The following is a 14047-nucleotide window of genomic DNA, read 5'->3' on the forward strand; positions in this document are numbered from 1 at the left end:
TGCTCCTCCTTGAGGCCCTCCGGTGATGGAGTCGATGGTCCCGATTGGAAGTCGATCTCCGGGCTGCTCCTCCCTCCTTGGCGGTTCAGGTTACGGCAGGGCCCTTGGCCGATCCTCTCTACCCTCAAGCCGGCGTCGGATGAACCTGTCGAGTCGACCTCACCGGATGAGCTCCTCGATCTCGTCTTAGAGCTGGATGCATTCCTCCATGTCGTGGCCATGGTCGCGGTGGTAAAGACAGAACTTGTTGGGGTTGCGCTTCCCGAGATGTGTGCGCATCCTCTCTGACCTAGGGAGCTGCTCCCTGACCTCCATCAGTACCTAGGTCTTCGAGGCATTGAGGGGGCGTAGCTGCAGAACCTTCCCGATGGAGAACCCCGCCGAACCCCACGATCCGGACTCCTCTGCCTGCATACCCGAGGTGGAGTATGGGTGTGCTTGTGCCCAGGAGGGGATCGAGAACGCGGCCGAGCTTCTCTCGACCTTTTTTCGACGGCGGGCTTACTCGAGTCTCCCGCCTGCCGCTCCCTCGCGGTCTCCTCATCCTTCATCTTGAAGGCTTCTTCCGCTCGGGCGTACCCTTCAGCCCGAGCCAATAAATCAGCAAAATCTCTGGGGTACTTCTTCTCCAGGGAGAACAAAAGGTCATTCTTCTGAAGGCCGCCCTTCAGAGCGGCCATCGCGACGGACTGGTCCAAGTTTCGGACCTCCAGCACCGCGACGTTGAAACAGTTGATGTAGGCCCGAATGGACTCCCCTTTCCTCTGCTTGATATTGATGAGGAACTTCGAACCCTTCCGGGGGTGCCGACTGCTGACAAAATGGGCCACGAATTGGTGGCTCATCTGATCGAAGAAAAAAATGGTACCTAGCTTCAGAGCCGAGTACCAGTTTCTCGCCGCTCCCTTCAAGGTAGATGGGAAGGCTCGGTATAGAATGACGTCGGGAGTGCCATGCAGCAGCATCATCGTCCGGAAGGCTTCCAGATGATCAACCGGGTCCGAAGTCCCGTCGTAGCTTTCGAACTGGGGGAGTTTGAAGTTTGACGGGATCGGTTCCTGCATGATCATTTGAGAAAAGGGAGGGTCAATGCAAATATCTTCACCATAAGCGGGGGGAGCATGACGGAGTTCTTCAATCCGCCGGTTCATCTCTTGGAGTCTCTGGTCCAGAAAATCCTCTCGACTTCGAGTCTCGAGGGTCCTCTGACAGAATGGGGGCAGAGATCTTCCAGGGGTGGAGTCGTGATCCGATTGAGGGCTTTCCACCCTCAGATTCGTTTTACCAGGAAAGACGGGACGGCTGGCCCAAGTGGCCCACCCCGCCGCCGGATTCTGGTGTTCCGACGATACCCCTTCCAGGCGCACTGATGCCTGCGGCTGCTGCTGCTGCGGCATAGCCTGCACAGCTTCAGTGAGGCCTCTGACCTGCTGCGCTAGCAGATTAAACTACTCCGCGCCGACCGCCGTCGCCGGAGGAGGAGGAAGAGGTTGGGAAACAGGAGGTGAGGCCGGAGCCTGAGATCTGGCCGCGGAGGCCGTGGATCGTCGCGTGGATGCCTTGCGGGGAGGCATCGAGCAAGGACTAAGTGGAGAAAGGAAGAGGGGACGTCGAGAGAATTGCCCGGAGGCGGTCCCGTTGAGTGCTCCTTTAAGAACAAGGATACTGCGAAGACACAGGACCCTTCCTCTAGCGCCAATCCTGTTGGTGCAAAAATTCGCTTGCGCCGGAGAAGCTGGAGTCGAGGGAGTCACGGTCGCCGTCGGGACCTGTAAAAGAAGTCTAAACCGGAGGTGGGGTTGCTCCGGCAAGACCCTCCGACGCTCAAGTCAGTTCTCTGCCTCAACAAGAATGGAGTGCTAGAACGAAAATTTTAGCAGAGTTTTGAGATAGAAAATGGGGCTTAGAGAATAACGTATCAGGGGTCCCCTTTTATAGGCGGAGGGGGCAACAAATTGATAGCGACGCCTGTAACCGTCTGGCAGTGGACCGCCCAGAGTCAGAAAAAGTTTGTTGCGGAGAGTAGTGGGGTGGACCCATGGCTGTTACCGGGGCGTGCCACGTGGAGTCTGCCACAAGAAGTGGAGTGGCGTCCGTTGTCGCGATGTGCCAGAGGATAGAAGAATCGCGCAGTATCCATCACAGGGAGTGGAGCAGGGCCGTGGCCATTATTACGGCCTGCCAGGGAGTGATGGAGCCGCGTGGAATCCGTCGCAGGAGGTGGAGCAGGGTCGTGGGATGATGGGGCCGCGTGGAATCTGCCGCAGGGAATGGAGTAGAATCGCTGCCGTTACTGCAACGTGCCAGGGGTTGGAGGTTCGCTGGCTGAAGTCCGGCTGGAGTGCCTGGTGGGGAGAGGTAGTTAGGCATCTATCCAAGAGGAGCTCGAAATCTAGCTTTCGCAGGAGTTCGGATGGAGTTTTCCTTCAGTCACGGCCGGGGGCGGAGCCCGGCTCCCGTAGGAGTTTGAGCGGAGCTTATCAGCAGTTGAAGTTGGAGATGGAGCCCGGCTCCCGTAGGAGTCCGAGCGGAGTCCTCCTTGCGGTTGAAGTCATGGACGGAGCCCGACTCCCGTGGGAGTCAGGGCGGAGTTCCCCTGCAATTAAAGTCAGGTGCGAAGTCCGACTCCCGTAGGAGTCCGGACGGAGCTTACCAGCAGTTGGAGTTGGCGACGGAGCCCGACTCCCGTAGGAGTCCGGGCGGAGCTTACTAGCGGTTGAAGTCGGTGACGGAGCCCGGCTCCCGCAGGAGTCCGGGCGGAGCTTGCCCACGGTTGAAGTTGGTGACGGGGCCCGGCTCCCGTAGGAGTCCGGGCGGAGCTTGCCAGCGGTTGAAGTTGGCGACGGAGCTCGGCTCCCGTAGGAGTCCGGGCGGAGCTTGCCAGCGGTCGAAGTTGGCGACGGAGCCCGGCTCCCGTAGGAGTCCGGGCGGAGCTTGCCAGCGGTCGAAGTCGGCGACGGGGCCCGGCTCCCGTAGGAGTCCGGGCGGAGCTTGCCAGCGGTTGAAGTTGGCGACGGAGCCCGGCTCCCGTAGGAGTCCGGGCGGAGCTTGCCGGCAATTGAAGTTGGTGACAGGGCCCGGCTCCCATAGGAGTCCGGGCAGAGTCCTCCTGCAATTAAAGTCAGGTGCGAAGTCTGGCTCCCGTAGGAGTCCGGACGGAGCTTACCAGCAGTTAAAGTTGGCGACGGAGCCCGGCTCCTGTAGGAGTCCGGGTAGAGCTTACCAGCAGTCGAAGTTGGCGACGGAGCCCGGCTCCCGTAGGAGTCCGGGCGGAGCTTACCAGCAGTCGAAGTCGGCGACGGGGCCCGGCTCCCGTAGGAGTCCGGGCGGAGCCTGCCAACAATTGAAGTTGGTGACGGAGCCCGACTCCCGTAGGAGTCCGGGCAGAGTCCTCCTGCAAATAAAGTCAGGTGCGAAGTCCGGCTCCCGTAGGAGTCCGAACGGAGCTTACCAGCGGTTGGAGTTGGCGACGGAGCCTGACTCCCGTAGGAGTCCGGGCGGAGCCTGCCAGCGGTTGAAGTTGGCGATGGAGCCCTGCTCCCGTAGGAGTCCGGGCTGAGCTTGCCAGCGGTCGAAGTCGGCGACGGGGCCCGGCTCCCGTAGGAGTCCGGGCGGAGCTTGCCAGCGGTTGATGTTGGCGATGGAGCCCGGCTCCCGGAGGAGTCCGAGCGGAGCTTGCCGGCAATTGAAGTTGGTGACGGGGCCCGGCTCCCATAGGAGTCCGGGCAGAGTCCTCCTGCAATTAAAGTCAGGTGCGAAGTCCGACTCCCGTAGGAGTCCGGATGGAGCTTACCAGCAGTTGAAGTTGGCGACGGAGCCCGGCTCCCGTAGGAGTCCGGGCGGAGCTTACCAGCAGTCGAAGTTGGCGACGGAGCCCGGCTCCCGTAGGAGTCCGAGCGGAGCTTACCAGCAGTCGAAGTCGGCGACGGGGCCCGGCTCCCGTAGGAGTCCGGGCGGAGCCTGCCAGCAATTGAAGTTGGTGACGGAGCCCGGCTCCCGTAGGAGTCCGGGCAGAGTCCTCCTGCAATTAAAGTCAGGTGCGAAGTCCGACTCGCGTAGGAGTCCGGGCGGAGCTTACCAGCAGTTGAAGTTGGCGACGGAGACCGGCTCCCTAGCAGTCTGGGCGGAGCTTACCAGCAATCGAAGTTGGCGACGGAGCCCGGCTCCCGCAGGAGTCCGGGCGGAGCTTACCAGCAGTCGAAGTCGGCGACGGGGCCCGGCTCCCGTAGGAGTTCGGACGGAGCCTGCCAGCAATTGAAGTTGGTGTCGGAGCCTGGCTCCAGTAGGAGTCCGGGCAGAGTCCTCCTACAATTAAAGTCAGGTGCGAAGTCCGGCTCCTGTAGGAGTCCGGACGGAGCCTACCAGCGGTTGGAGTTGGCGACGGAGCCCGACTCCCGTAGAAGTCCGGGCGGAGCCTGCCAGCGGTTGAAGTTGGCGACGGAGCCCGGCTCCCGTAGGAGTCCGGGTAGAGCTTGCCAGCGGTCGAAGTCGGCGACGGGGCCCGTCTCCCGTAGGAGTCCGGGCGGAGCTTGCCAGCGGTTGATGTTGGCGACGGAGCCCGGCTCCCGTAGGAGTCCGGGCGGAGCTTGTCGGCAATTGAAGTTGGTGACGGGGCCCGGCTCCCGTAGGAGTCCGGGTAGAGTCCTCCTGCAATTAAAGTCAGGTGCGAAGTCCGGCTCCCGTAGGAGTTCGGATGGAGCTTACCAGCAGTTGAAGTTGGCGACGGAGCCCAGCTCCCGTAGGAGTCCGGGCGGAGCTTACCAGCAGTCGAAGTTGGCGATGGAGCCCGGCTCCTATAGGAGTCCGGGCGGAGCTTACCAGCAGTCGAAGTCGGCGATGGGGCCCGACTCCCGTTGGAGTCCTGGCGGAGCCCTAGCCGGAACGCATTGTTTTTGACTTGTGGCACGCTGTGGGATGACCTATGGGATGACCCCTATGACCTTGGGACCAAAACAGAGAGTTTGTTTTTCAGACTGGCCAAATGAGGCGACCCATGAGATTTTCCAGTCACAGTGGGATGACCCATGGGGCGTCTCATTCTGGGCGAACCTCGTAACGGCTAGTCTTCAGCTTATTTTTTGTATATTTAATGCGTATTAAATACTCTCCAACGGCTCTTAACCGATACTAAAACACTCTGAAGTCTAAATGGAGGCTATAAATGCTCTCTAGAGGTAGAAAATTAATCAAGATTTATACATTCTAGCTCACATTCATGAAAGAGAAAGAAAAATTTAGAAAGAGAAGAAACAAGCATTCAATCAGCTCACCAACCACTCTCCAGCTGCATTCAAGTGTGCCAATCATTTGAAGGTGTTCAGTAAAAGTTTCTTCTCCTTAAGTATTATATTTATTGTGTTCATTTAAAAGACTGTTGTGCTGAAATTCCTGTATACTATTCACTTGCTATTGTATTTTGGGTTTTGAGTTTTGGGGGATTTCAAAACTCGGATAGGTTAATCCGAATCTGAAATTGGAGTGTGTGTGGGTTGGGTTATACCCAAAAAATAAGTGTTCTTACTTGGATAGTAAGAGTCAGTGTTATCCGACGTTTTGTATCTTGTAATCCTTTTAGTGGATTGAATTCTCAAGTAGAAACTTGGAGAGTGGATATAGGTGCAAAGCTGGCACCAAACCACTATAAATCTCTTATATTTGTTGTGCTTATATCTCTTTATTCATTCATTGTACTTTATACTTGCTTACTTGTCGTTTGCGATTGATTTCATTTTCTTAGCTAATCAATTCACTCTACTCAACAAGTATAACATATTACTTGAGTACATTAATCACAAAATTTAAAAAAAATCCAATTCACCCTCCCTCTTAGGCTCCATATTTGGGCAACAAGTGGTATTAGAGTCTGGTGCTCTAGCCCTTGCTTGATTTAACCATCAAGAGCCAAAGATCTATGGCAGCCTAATTTAGCACATTTCTAGCTGAGAGGCAATCCACAAACCGACCTCCACTTTTCAATGGGTCCAACTACACCTATTGAAAAGCTCAGATGAGAATTTTTATCCAAGCACTTGACTATAATATGTGGAGTATCATAGTAAATGGACCCCACACACCCACTAAATTGATTGATGGTGTGTCTCTCCCTAAGCCAGAAGGTAAATAAGATGAATTTGACAAAAAAATGGCTCAGCTCAATGCTAAAGCCATGAATGTCTTATATTGTGCCTTAGATGCAAATGAATTCAACCGTATTTCTACTTACAATTCAGCTAAAGAAATTTGTGATAGGTTAGAAGTTACACATGAAAGCACAAACCAAGTAAAAGAGTTTAAAATTAATATGCTTATGCACAACTATGACTTATTTAAAATGAAACCTGAAGAATTTATAACAAAAATATTTACTTATTTCACTGATATCATAAATGGTCTAAAAAATCTTGATAAGTGTTATTCTAACAGTGATCTTGTGAGAAAAGTGCTTAGGTCTCTACTAAGATCGTCGAAGGCAAAGGTCACTACAATTCAAGAAGCCAAAGACTTAAACACTCTATCTTTGGAGGAGCTACTTGGATCCCTCATGACCCACGAGCTAATAATGAAGCAACATTATGAACAAGAGATCAAAAGAAAGAAGACAACTGCTCTTGTTGGTGCAGAATTCCGCCGATATCAGAGAAGCTGGAGTCGAGGGGATCACGGTTGCCGTCGGGACCTACTAGGAAAGTCTAAACCAGAGTTGGGGGTGCTTCGGCAAGATCCTCCGATGCTTAAGTCAGTACTCTACTTCAACAGAAATGGAGCACTCGATTGAGATTTTTAGCAGAGTTTAGAGATAGTACTTAGAGCTTAGAGGAGAACGTATCTGGGGGGTCTCTTTTATAGGCGGGAGAGCGTAACCGATTGACAGCGACGTCCGTAACTACCTGGTAGTGGGCCGTTCAGGGCCACATGGAGTTTGTTACAGAGAGTGGAGTGGTGTCCATTGTCGCAACTTGCCGGAGAGTGGTGGGGTCACGTGGAGTTTGTTACAGAGAGTGGAGTGGTGTCCGTTGTCGCAACTTGCCGGAGAGTTCGGACCGGATGGTTGAAGCTTGGTTGGGACGTCTGGTGGAGCAGAATAGCTCTCTGTCTCAGCAATCTGAGAGAAGCTCGAATGTTTTCGAGGTTGCTGACGGACTGTTGTTGGGTGCCTTAGGCGTTGATACCGCAGACGGAAGTCATCTGTTGTAGAAGCCCGGACGGAAACTTTCTATTGAAGAAATCTAGTTGGAGTCCGATTGCTAGAGAAGTCCGTCTGGAATTTGTCTGATGTAGAAGCTTGTCTGAAGACTGTCCGCTGGAGAGATCCGGTTGCATGAGGGATCCGACAGAAGGTCAACCGATAGCGGAACTCAGAAGGCATTGCGGAAGTTCGTCAGCTGGAGGAGTTCCGAGGGAATTTGTCCGTTGGAGGGGTCTGGTCGGCACTATTGAAGTCTGGTTGGCGCTGTTGAAGGTTGATGGCTGGAGAGGTACGGAAGACACTAGAGACAGTCGGTCATTGTAGAAATTCGGCTGCTGGAGCCCGTCTGTTGTAGAAGTTCGTCTGGAATTCATCTGCTGTAGAAGTTCGGACGGAGTCCGATTCTTACAGGAGTCCGAAAAGAGGCCGCTTACTGTAGAAGCTCGGATGGAGACCGGTTGTTGTGGAAGCCTGGGTGGAGACCGCTTATTGCAGAAGCTCGGATGAAGTCCGCTTGCAATAGAAGTTCGGTCGGAATTCGCTTACTGCAGAAGCTCGGATGAAATTCGAAAGGCAGTCAACCACTGTAGGAACTTGGATGGAGTCTGGTTACTGTAGAAGTCCTGCTGCTGGAGAAGCCCGGACATTGACGAAGTCTGGAAGAAGCTCGGAGTAAAGTTGATCGTGACAGGAGGAAGTCTAAAAAAGATTCGGAGAGTAGTCGATTACTGTAGAAAATCGGCTGATAGTGAAGCCCAGAGAGCATTTGGAGCAGTCCGATAGATGACTGAAGGAGCTCATTATCGGAGAAGTCCGGAGGGTACAATAGGAGTTCGTCCGTTGGAGGAATTTGGAGGACACCGTGGAAGGTCGACTATTGGAGGAGTCCGGATGGTACTATGGAAACTCAGACGGCCGGGGGAGTTCGGAAAGACGCCACCCAAGGTCGGAAGCCAGAAGAGTCTTGAGAGAGTTGGCCTTTTACAAACTTTGGCTGGGGTTATTTTATACCCAACAACTCTCAAAACAATAGTGCAAGAAGAAGAAGATTCAGAAAAATCAAAAAATAGTGAAGAAGACGAGGACCTAGCATTAATCATCAGAAAATTCAGACGTTTCATGAAGAAAAGAAGACAAGGGATCAAGAGAAGACCACCAGCTAAGGGGAAGCCAAGTAAAGAAAAAGAGCAACCCATCATCTGTTATGAATGCAAGAAGCCGGGCCACTTCAGATCGGACTGTCTTTACCTCAAAAAAGGTCAGAAGAAGTTCAAAAAGCAAAAGACAATGATGGCTACATGGAGTGATAATGATGACTCCACCACAGATAAAGAATCCCATGAAGAAGTCAATCTGTGCCTTATGGCATATAAAAATGAGGTGTGTCTTGCATCCTGTTGGGTATAAAATAACCCCAGCCGAAGTTCGTAAGAGGCCAACCCTCCTAGGACTCTTCTGACTTTCGACCTTGAGCAGCGTCTTTCTGAACTCCCCCGACCGTCCGAGCTTCCACAGTACCATCCGGACTCCTCCAGTAGTCGACCTTCCATGGTGTCCTCCAAATTTCTTCAATGAACGAACTCCTATCGTACCCTCCGGACTTCTCCGATAATGAGCTCCTTCAGTCATCTATCGAACTGCTCCAAATGATCTCTGGACTTCACTATCAGCCGATTTTCTACAGTAATCGACTACTCTCCGAATCTTTTCCAGACTTCCTCCTATCACGATCAACTTTACTCCGAGCTTCTTCCGGACTTCGTCAATGTCCGGGCTTCTCCAGTAGCAGGACTTCTATAGTAACCAAACTCCATCCAAGTTCCTACAGTGATCGACCGCCTTCCGAATTTCATCCAAGCTTCTGCAGTAAGCGAATTCCGACCGAACTTCTATTGCAAGCGGACTTCATCCAAGCTTCTGCAATAAGCGGTCTCCACCCAGACTTCTACGGAAACCGATCTCCATCCGAGCTTCTACAGTAAGCGGCCTCCTTCCAGACTTCTGTAAGAACCGGACTCCGTCCGAACTTCTACAGCGGATGGATTCCAGACGAACTTCTATAATGAACGAGCTCTAGTAGCCGGATTTCTACAATGACCAACTATCTTCGGTGTCTTCCGTACCTCTCCAGCCATCAACCTTCAATAGCGCCAATCGGACTTCAACAGTGCCGACCAGACCCCTCCAACAGACAAATTCCCTTCGAACTCCTCCAGCGGACGAACTTCCACAATGCCTTCCGAATTTCACTATCGATCGACCTTCTGTCAGATTTCTCATGCAACCGGATCTCTCCAGTGGACAGTCTTCAGACAAGCTTCTACATCAGACAAATTTCAGACAGACTTCTCTAGCAATCGGACTCCAACCGAATTTCTCCAACAGAAAGTTTCCTTCCAGGCTTCTACAACAGATGACTTCCGTCTGCGGTATCAACGCCTAAGGCACCCAACAACAGCCCGTCAGCAACCTTGAAAACATCCGAGCTTCTCTCAGATTGCTGAGACAGAGAGCTATTCTGCTCCACCAAACATCCCAATCGAGCTTCAGCCGTCCGGCCCAAACTCTCCGGTAAGTCACGACAACGGACACCACTCCACTCTCTGTAACAAACTCCACGTGGCCCCATCACTCTCCGGCAAGTTGCGACAACGGACACCACTCCACTCTCCGTAACAAACTCCACGTGGCCCTGAACGGCCCACTACCAGGCAATTACGGACGTCGCTGTCAATCGGTTACGCTCTCCCGCCCATAAAAAAGACCCCCCAGATACGTTCTCCTCTAAGCTCTAAGTACTATCTCTAAACTCTGCTAAAAATCCCAATCGAGTGCTCCATTTCTATTGAAGCAGAGTACTGACTTGAGCGTCGGAGGATCTTGCCGGAGCACCCCCAACTCTGGTTTAGACTTTCCTTGCAGGTCCCGGTGGCGGCCGTGATCCCCTCGACTCCAGCTTCTCCGGCATCGGCAGATTCTGCACCAACAGAATTGGCGCCAGAGGAAGGGCCTGTGTCTTTGTAGGACCCTTGTTCTTAAAGGAGTACTCAACGGGACTGTCTCCGGTCATCTTCTTCGAAATCTTCTTCTTCTTCTCCGGCCAGATCCCAACCTGATGCCTCCCCGAAAGGCATCCACCAGGCGATCTACGGCCTCCATGGCCAGATCTCAACAAGATCCGCCAGCTCCGATCTCGTCTCTAATTTCTCAGGCTCCTTCGGCAACGGCAGTCGGCATGGAGCAGTTCGACTTGTTGGCTCAGCAGGTCAGGGGCCTCACCAAAGTGGTGCAGGCCATGCAGCAGCAGTAGCAGCCGCAAGCATCTGTGCGGCTGGAAAGAGCATCGCCGGAATTTCAGAATCCGACGATCGGACGGCCCACTTGGGCCAGTCGCCCTGTATCCCCCGAGAAGGGGAAGCAGAAGGCAGAGAGCCCTCTGTCTGATCACGATTCCACCCCCAGAGGGTCCCTACCTCCGTTCTGTCAGAAGACCATCGAGATTCGCGATCAAGAGGATCTCCTGGATCAAAAGTTTTGAGAGATGAACCGGCGGATCGAAGAGCTCCACCATGCTCCCCCTGCTTACGGTGAGGATATCTGTACTGACCGTCCTTTTTTTCAAATGATTATGCAGGAACCAATCCCGTCAAACTTCAAGCTCCCCCAATTTGAGAGCTACGACGGGACCTCAGATCTGGTTGATCACCTGGAGGCCTTCTGGACAATGATGCTGCTCCACGACGCACCAGATGCCATCCTGTGCCGAGCTTTTCCATCTACCTTGAAGGGAGCAGCAAGAAATTGGTACTCGATACTGAAGTCGGGTACTATCTTCTCCTTTGATCAAATGAGCCACCAGTTTGTGGCTCATTTCGTCAGCAGCTGACGTCCCCGGAGAGATTCGGAGTCCCTCATCAACATCAAGCAGGAGGGAGAATCCATCCGAACTTACGTCAACCGTTTTAACGCCACCGCATTGGAGGTCTGGAACTTGGACCAATCAGTTGCGATGGCTGCCTTGAAGAGCGGTCTTCAAAAGAATGACCTTCTATTTTTCCTGAAAAAGAAGTATCCCAGGGACTTCACTGATTTGCTGGCTCAAGTCAAAGGATATGCCTGAGCAGAGGAAGCCTTCAAGCTGAAGGATGAGGAGGCTATGAAGGAGCGGCAGGCGGGTGACTCTAGCAAGCCCGCAGCTGAAAAAGGACCGAGTGAAGCTCGGCCATATTCTCAAACTCCCTCCGAACACAAGCGTGCCCGAACTCCCCCCTGAGCTCGTAGGCAGAGAAGCCCGGACCGCAGAGTTCGATGGAGCTCTCCCCCAAGAAGATTCCACAGCTACGCCCCTCTCAATGCTCCAAAAACTCAAGTACTGACGAAAATCCGGGAGCAGCTGCCAAGGCCAGAAAAGATGTGCACACATCCCAGGAAGCGCAACCCTAACAAGTTCTGCCTCTATCATCGTGACCACGATCATGACACGGAGGAGTGTATTCAACTCCGAGACGAGATCGAGGAGCTCATTAGACGAGGTCGGCTCAACAGATTCATCCGACGCTGGCCTGAAGGTAGAGAAGATCGGTCGAGGGCCCTACCACAACCAGAGCCACCAAGGAGGGAAGAACAGCCCGAAGATCGGCCTTCAATCGAGATCATCAACACCATCTCTAAAGGATCCCGATGGAGAGCAGCCAGTGGATCAGCCGAACCGCCCAAGCGGCAGAGAACTGAAGAATCTACAACCTTTACTGAAGAAGATGTCCAGGGGATTCAATTCTCCCATAATGATGCGGTCGTAGTTTCTTTAAATATTGCTGACTATGATGTATGCCACATTCTTGTTAATAATGAAAGCTCGACCGATATTTTATTTTACGATGCATTCTCAAAAATATCCATTCTGGATGATCGATTAGGGCCGATAAGCTCCCCATTGACAGGGTTCACTGGTGATGCTGTGCAAGTGGAAGGAGTAATAACTTTGACCGTAGTTGCAGGTCGGTGCCCGAAACAATCTAGAGCGCAAGTGGATTTTCTGGTAATAAGGGCGTCGTCTGCCTACAACGCAATACTCGGCCGACCTGGCCTCAACGCCCTCCGAGCTGTGGTATCGACCTACCATTTGAAATTGAAATTTCCTACAGGCCAAGGGGTCGGAGAGGTCAGAGGGGATAAAGTCCTGGCAAGACACTGCTATAACATAGCCTTACAAAGAAATGGTCGGTCTGACCCCTGTCCGATTGATGGATTAGACACCCGCGATGATCTTGCTGAAGAACGGGGTGAGCCAATTGAAGATCTTATCTCGATTCCTTTGAACGATGGGGATGAAGAGCATGTGATGAAGATCGGCTCCAACTTGGGAGAAGAGGTACGGACACAGCTCATCAATTTTCTACAAAAAAATACGATGTTTTCGCTTGGGTTCCGACGGACATGCCGGGGATTAATGCAGAAGTCATGAAACACCGTCAGCTGTTGATCCCAAACATCAGCCGACGAAGAAAAAAATCTGAGATCATGCATCGGAAAGGTAGAAGGCAATAGCTGAGGAAGTTGATAAACTCCTGAAAGTCGGATTCATTAGAGAAGTCAACTATCCGAACTGGGTCTCCAATGTGGTTCTCATCAAGAAGGCGAACGGCAAGTGGAGGATGTGTATAGACTTCAAAAAACTGAACAAAGCCTGCCTGAAGGACAGTTATCCTCAGCCCAGAATTGACCAATTAGTGGATGCAACCTCGGGCTACGAGCTTCTCACTTTCATGGATGCATTCTCCAGCTATAAACAAATCAGGATGGCACCAGAAGATGAAGAAAAGACTGCTTTTATTACTAACCGTGGTCTTTACTGTTACAGGGTCATGCCTTTTGGCCTCAAAAATGCAGGGGCGACCTATCAACGGCTGGTGAACAAGATCTTCAAAGAGCAGATCGACCGCAACATGAAGGTCTACGTAGACGACATGCTTGTAAAAAGTAAATCCTCAATGAACCACATCGTCGACCTTGAGGACACCTTCAGCGCCCTCCGAAAATACAAGATGGAGCTGAATCCAGCCAAATACGCTTTCGGAGTAACCTCAGAGAAATTCTTGGGCTTTATGGTATCAGGGCGCAAGATCGAAGCAAATCCAAAAAAGATTTGTGCCATCCAGAAAATGACCGTCCCGAAGTCAATAAAGGAAGTTCAATGCCTTACTGGGAGAGTAGCAGTTCTGAATCGCTTCGTCTCAAGGTCGGCTGAATGGTGCCTATCTTTCTTTCAGACTCTCAAGTAGCCGAAGAATTTCTGTTGGACCACTGAATGTCAGCAAGCATTCGAAGAATTGAAGAACTACCTCAGCTCACCTCCGCTATTGGCAAAGCCCGAACCTGGAAAGGAGTTGTTCCTGTACCTGACCATCTCCCCTATTGCTCTCACTGTAGTCCTGGTTAAAGAAGAAGCAAAAATTCAACGGCCGATCTACTACATAAGTCGAGTATTGAGAGACGCCGAAATCAGGTACACTAAGTTAGAGAAACTAACTTACGCCTTGTTGATTGCAGCCCGAAGGCTCCGACCTTACTTTCAAGGGCACACCATAATGCTGCTCACCGACCAACCGGTTAAGGCAATTCTGCATCGAGCGGATGCTTCCAGAAGGATAGCAAAATGGACAGTCGAGCTCACGAAATTTGACATCAACTATCGACCTCGACCGACGATAAAAGCCAAGATATTAGCAGACTTCATAGTGGAATGCATTATCCCGAAAAAAGCCAAACTTGAACGAGATGAAGCTGACAACCCAGGGCTCCAGCCGAACTCCCCTGAGGAAAGAACAGATCTCCCTGATGGTTTTTGGGCCCTCTATGTGG

The sequence above is a fragment of the Elaeis guineensis genome, chromosome 16 (assembly GCF_000442705.2).
Source record: "Elaeis guineensis isolate ETL-2024a chromosome 16, EG11, whole genome shotgun sequence".
NCBI classification, from domain to species: Eukaryota; Viridiplantae; Streptophyta; class Magnoliopsida; order Arecales; family Arecaceae; genus Elaeis; species Elaeis guineensis.